We start from the raw sequence: 6,942 nt of genomic DNA on the forward strand, positions 1-6,942 counted from the left end.
TAATTCTTTAAATATTATTTATAAATTTTTAAGTAAAATTAAACCATCAAAATTTCTCTCACATAATTAAAACTAAATTCTATATAAAATATGAATCCTAAAAATAATATAATTAAATATTATAATAATATAAAATATTTTAAATATAATTAAAATAACAAAATAAATAAATATTGATAAGAATAGAAAATAAAATAAATAAATATTACCATAAAATTATCTTTTTCAAGAAAAGCATTGCTTTAAAACTGGGAATCCAATAGGCTTTTCCCACATCTTTCAAATAAGCAAAAGCGTGACCGTTGAATCCAATTGTGAGATATTCAAAATTTGTGTGCAGCGGAGGTAAATTTCTTTGCGTGTTTCTGTTTTTCTGGTTAGATATTCACATTAATCCCTCATTTCTGGTATGAGAATTAATTTCATTTGGAATCAGTATGAGGATCGTTCCGCCCTTTTCAAGGTGTTAACTACGTGGTTGTCCAAAAGCTATGGCAATGGAACACAGAGACTACCAGTTAAATATGTGGTGGTGGTCCAAAAGCTATGGCAATGGAACACAGAGACTACCCTGCATCCCCAGCTACTCAAACTTCAAAAACTCTGATGAGGCATTTAAGGTGTGTTATTCAATCCTGGTCAAATTTTGTATAATTTCTGTCTTTCTGTTTATTCTTTTGTTGTTATTCATTAGTTGAATTTTGTTAAATTCATACAGGTATCCATTAGATCCCTTTACAATGATTCAATAAAATAAGCTTTCATCCCTCATTACTCGCTTTCTCCATTCTCACTTAACGCCTTCGCGACCTTGTCCTTGATAACCTTTTCCGTAGCCATAGCAGTTACTTGTGACAGGAAACTAACCCAACTCACATAGAGAATCAATTACAGAAACCCTTATTCTGACTCACACAGAATACGATCTTCAACGTCAAGCTCTCCATCTAGAAGCGCAATCTGAGAGGCTGAATTTCCTTAAAAAATTTCAAGACTTATGCTGGGAACTCACGCCAATCCACACTATATTCACGCCAATCCACACTATATTCAAGATCGTGTACACTGGTTTCAAGATATTCAAGATGTTCTGAAGTGGAGGTTCTCTATCACTGGCTTCCGTAAAATCTTTAGGGTTCGTGGATTCACATATGCAGTACTCTGCTCCATTCTGGAGCTCAATTAGCTCATGACCATCCATTTGTCATCTCACTCTTATAACATTTCTTTCACTAAGTTTTTTGAGATCCCAATCAGAAACTAGTGCCCAGTAAAATGCCATAAATCCATCGCTAGACCTGCAGAGCAAAGATTTCACCAGAAGTTTTGAATTCTCCCAATCGACTTGGGCACCACTTTTGACTTCAAACGAAACACCCTAATCAACACCATTTCGACCTGCTCACATGCCGACATAGTTGAATGACACAAGTTTCTTTGTTTTTGCAACCTGGAATTATTTCTCATTTTCTGCAGGGCTTCTCAGTAAGGTGCCGCTTCTCTAAAAGGTCCCAACAGGTCCTTTCTGCAGAGCCTGAATTGGGTATAAAGGTAATTATATGGATTTCAATAAGGCTCATCCACCTTGTTGATAAGAATGCAATTTTATATGGATTTTAATTGGTATCCATATGTAATGGATGTGTATAGTTGAATAACACAAGTTTCTTTGTTTTTGCAACCTGGAATTACTTCTGTTTTTTTGCAGGGCTTCTCCGTAAGGTGTCAACAGGTCCTCTCTGCAGAGCCTGAATTTGCTATTAAGGTAATTGTATGGATTTGACTGAGCCTCATCCACCTTGTTAATTTTTAAGAATAAGGGTTAATTTCTTGAGTTCTTAATTACCATGGCCCTGCAACTTCCACACTAGGCTAGAGTAGGCAACACTAAGCTTGGGTAGGCTAGGGTAGGTTAGGGTAGGTAAGGTTAGGTTAGACTAGGCTAGAGTAGGTTAGGCGAGGCCAGGTTAGGTTAGGTTAGGTCAGGTTATTCTAGGCTAGAATAGGTTAGGCTAGGCTAGCTTAGGCTAGAGTATGTTAGGTAGTGTACCAAAGCATAAGAATTTTGGCCTATTTCACCAAAATTTGGTAATAAAAATTTGGGTGAAATTGCAATTTCTTGTTGTTTAAAGTGAAATTTGGAATGTGTAAATAGATTTAATGCATTGAAAGATCGACACGCTACTCAAACTATATACACTCCATTCAGGGCATATTGACCATGAAAGTGAATTGAATTCGATCAAGAATATGAAGGGGAACCTGCATCTAGATGTGGAAATCAATAATGTGTTATGTACAAGTCGGTAGAGACTACATAGCACATGCAAGTGATATTCTAAGAAGAGTCTTGCAGAACACTAATGAGAGGTGGAAATCAATAATGTGTTATGTACAAGTCGGTAGAGACTGCATAGCACATGCAAGTGATATTCTAAGAAGAGTCTTGCAGAACACTAATGAGAGGTGACCATACTGGCCCTACATTGGAGTAACTAGCATGAAATGTGGGAGAACAACCTACAATTAGAACAAGAATAGACAAGAAACATAGTTGAGATGATGGTCCAAATTTGATATTTGACCAAAGTCGGAAAGAGCATAAAAATTCATATTTGGTCGTATGAAGTGAAGTACGTGAGAATGGTAGAATAATTTAATTGTCCCAGAGGCGCTGGAGTGGGGGTAGAGGTAGAATAATTTAATTGTCTGAGAGGCGCTCGAATGGGGGTAGAAGTAGAATAATTTAATTGCCCGAGAGGCGCTCGTATGGGAGTACATCTCCCGTAAAAAGTAAACATGTAAACTTAAATGTAAACATAAACATAATGTTTAACATTTAATATTTAACATTTTTAACATAATGTTGTCCCTGTTTAAAAATCAATCTAATTATTATTATGTATAAACACAATATAAATTTAAAATATAAAGAGGTTTACAAACACTAAAAAAATGTATGGTAAATAAATAAAAATATAAATAAACTAGAGGTATGGTAAATAAATAAAACCACTTTTTATAGTTACTCCATAAACGTCTTTATATTTACCAAAACTCAAGAAAGAGGTTTTATTTAGGTGAAGTGTGTGGGTCAAATACCATGGGACAAATTATTATTAATACCATGCAAAAAACTATTATTAACCCTAATATTAATATTAAAGGATTAATTAGTAATATTATTAAATCTAATATTCATATTAATATATTATAATAGTAATATTATTAAATTTAATAACTTTGGATTAATACAATATTAAATTTATTATATTATAATATATATTAATATATCATGATATATATCAACTCTAGATAGATATGGGAGGGAAGAACAAAGACATAGAGTGATAGAGATGGAGAGATAGGGGGAGTGACAAGGGGGAGATGCAGATAAACTAAAGGAGAGGGGAGAGGAGGAATGAAGAGAGAGAGAGAGAAGGAGAGGAGTGAGAGAGGAAGAGAAGGGTAAGAGAGGGAAAGGAAGAGACAAAGATGGAGGGGGGAGAGAGAAAAAGAGAGAGGGAGGGACATAGTGAGAGGATTGGAGGGCATAGAGAGAGCGAGAGATGGGGGATGAGAGAGGAGGGTAGGAGGGAAAGGGAGAGAGAGGAGGAGATAGAGAGACTGTGATGACCCCGGAGAATGTAAATATTGGAATTTTACTGTGGTAAAAGACAGAATTGGAAGACTGTTTTAAAAACTTTAATCATATTATTTTTATTATTGTGAATTAAAATATATATTAAAAAAAAATATACTTCTTGAAATGCTGGCAACTTCTAAAAGGAAGTTGGAAGAGGGAATCAGTTGTGAAAACTGCACAAACTACCTTCCCTAACTGGAAAGGCCTCCAGGGAAAAGGGAAGGGAGAGACAAAAATTCTGGGCTGTAAGGAAAGGCAGAAAAAAAAGAACGAAAAAATTGGTTAAGTCTGGTAAGGACCAGATAACCAGGCACAAGTTGCATGCATCTTGTTGAGGGCTTTGGGCCTGCAAGATAGCTCGGGGGGAGATCCCAGTCCTGGCGACGGATCTCATGGTTGGGTGGTCAAGAGCAAACAAAGGATACGGGTGAACTTCTGTAGCGCATCTACAAACCCAGGCGGACCAGGTAAGTAGAAGCTTCTAGAGAAATTATTTTCAATGGTGAATATACTTCCATGATATTATTGTCAACTGAAAATTACAGTAGCCTAAATACAGTAGAATAGATGTGAAATCATTTGAAAATATACATTTCTTCTATCGTTATTATGCATGCTGTAATGCTATCTGCTCAAAACAAATATTACAGAGGAACCAATAAATGACTGATAAGAAGGGCCTAATTCTGTTATGGTTATTGGTACTTCAAGACACAAAACAGAGGTCAATCATCACTGTATAGAATACTGAGGAATTAATTTACATATATAAAGGAAATAAATAAGCTTCGATGACTATGAGTCTGTTCATCTTAGCAGAGGGTAAGGTAGCGGGTCCTGAGCCGGGATTACCAGAACTGTGGTAGAAAAACTCACCGGAACTAATAACCTTAACGGCTACAGTGTGTATGTTCATTAAAGGAATTCGGGAGACCATACGAGATTTTATCATATATGACAGTCTGCACAAACTGTAGAGCGAATATATATATATATAACATAAACAAAAAAAAAATACATATAGACAGACAGTAAAGGCATGAGTAATCCTAAGGGAAGGTTCAAGAAAGCAATGGACCAGACCCTAACTGTATCATTAGTTAATAAACATTGAAGTTGCAAACTGCATGTTTTCACCATAATCACAGTAGCAAAATGCGACAGCGGTAAGGAAATCTATCGTTCAAAAAACAACTGCACATTTATTTTCAGAAATAAACATAACCCTTCCATCATAATTATTACATCTCGATAGTAAGGAACCCTAACAGTTCGAAGAAGAACAATAATTCGAAACAGAACAGAAAGCCTACGTTTTTCCCTTAAAGAAAATGGCAGTTCCGCCGTAACATAGAATCATGAGAACATATATATGACTGTAATGATATTATAAAACACATAAATTACTTCAGAAAGTCGAGTTCACCAAGTACCGGAGCCAAGGCTCTCAGTAAAGTTTAGTCTGCTATTAAACTCTCCAAAAAAAACTCAAGAAATAAATTTACATTTACAGAGTTAAGCAATCATTCCAGAGAACGGTGAATTCAAAATAAAATAATAATATTCATTGGAAAACAGAGAGGTTCCATATTCCACGACCCGGTCCAAGCTAGTAGTCTTTACTACTCTGTTTCTTAAATAATTACAGCTGGATAATGGTTTATAAAATACAGAAAGGAAACCGAGATATTTAAATTACTGGGACTGCCAAGGCACCTCCCGTTTGAAGGGAACTGACTGTTCCTCACAACCCAACAAGGCAAGCCGAGACAACGAAGCCTGAGAATATGAAAAAACATGAGTAGCCTCGGAGGCAAACCCCAAGGACCCTGTCCTGGGTAACTTCTGGTCAAGTTATGAAAATCTGAAAGCAAGTAAAAGGAAACGAGTATGTATAAATCTCGTAGCCACAACAGTCAAAAGGGAAACCCCAAATACCGCACCCAAGAATCAATCGAGCATGAATTGCTTACCTGATATGCGGCGAAGAAGGTCGGGTTGCCGAGGGTCCATCGTCCTGCATATCGGAAGATTTCATTACCGTAGCATCCACCTTCATGCACCAAAGAAATACGAAAACTATTAACACACATATAAAATCAACGGTGAGGCTTGTAAGAAAAGAATACTCATAATAGGAAAACCATGAATTTAACTATGAGAGAATGCCATCACCTGCGTGGTTTAATCTCGGGGAAACGGATGAGTAACTCCTGCGTAGCGGATGGAACCTCGGTGGAGGAGTGAATGGGAGAAATCCCCTGTGCGCAGAGAGACAAGCCAAACTTGGGAGCGGCGCCAGGTCCAAATGAGCTGAGCGAAGACTCAAACAACTTAATATGAACCCTAAAACCCTCCGGCAAACCTCCACCCTCGGATCTAGATCGGTTGATCCACACCGTTGAAATGAAGCGGGAACCATAGGCGCGAGGAATGAGGGTACGGGACCCTGCTTGCTCACATGGCCGAGCAGGAGAGGCATGCCAGTTGTACTAAGGATCATTAAACAATTGTCCTTAAAACTTATTGCAATTCAACAACTCAACGCCGGATTATTACTCCGGTCACAATGTAAACATGCCAACGCACATATCCGGTTGCCAAGTAACATATCCGATGCATACAAACAAAACCATAATACATACATTTGTTTAGACTTTCGTGGGTCTGAATATTCCTAAGGATATTGATGGTCCGAGTAGACTGTTTGATATGGCAGAGTGTGTGCAGATTAAGGAGTATGGTAAAGTTGAGAATGTAAAGATTAATTTTTTTTTTTTTTTTTTTTTTATATCTACGGTAGGATTGTGACAGAGATGGAGTTGGAGGGGGGGAGAGGGATGGAAGAAGAAAGACATAGAGAGTGAGAAGTGGAGAGAGAGGGAGTGACAAGGGAGAGATGGAGAGAGAGAGTGTGTGTATTTTTAGGGATGAGATAAAGAGACAAAAAAGGAGAGATAGAGAGAGGGATAGAGGAAGGGATATAGTAACATAGTTGGAGAGAGAAAGAGAGTGATGGGGGAAGAGAGAGGATTGGATAGAGAGATAGAGAGAGAGTGATGTGGGGAAAGAGAGAGAGAGAGAGTGATGGGGGAAGAGAGAGGGAGGTAGGAGAGAAAGGGAGAGAAAGGAAGAACGAGATGCAAGACTTTAGAGAGAGGAGGTGATTGATGAGAGAGAGAGAGAGAGAGAGAGAGATGGGGGAAGAGAGAGGGAGATAGGAGAGAAAGGGAGAGAGTAAGTATGAGAGAGTAGACTTGAGAGAGATGAGGAGCGAGGTAGCGAGAGAGGAGGAG

This window comes from Pinus tabuliformis, chromosome 9, assembly GCF_031772625.1.
Source record: "Pinus tabuliformis cultivar Carrire ecotype Pingquan chromosome 9, CPIR1, whole genome shotgun sequence".
Classification (NCBI taxonomy): domain Eukaryota; kingdom Viridiplantae; phylum Streptophyta; class Pinopsida; order Pinales; family Pinaceae; genus Pinus; species Pinus tabuliformis.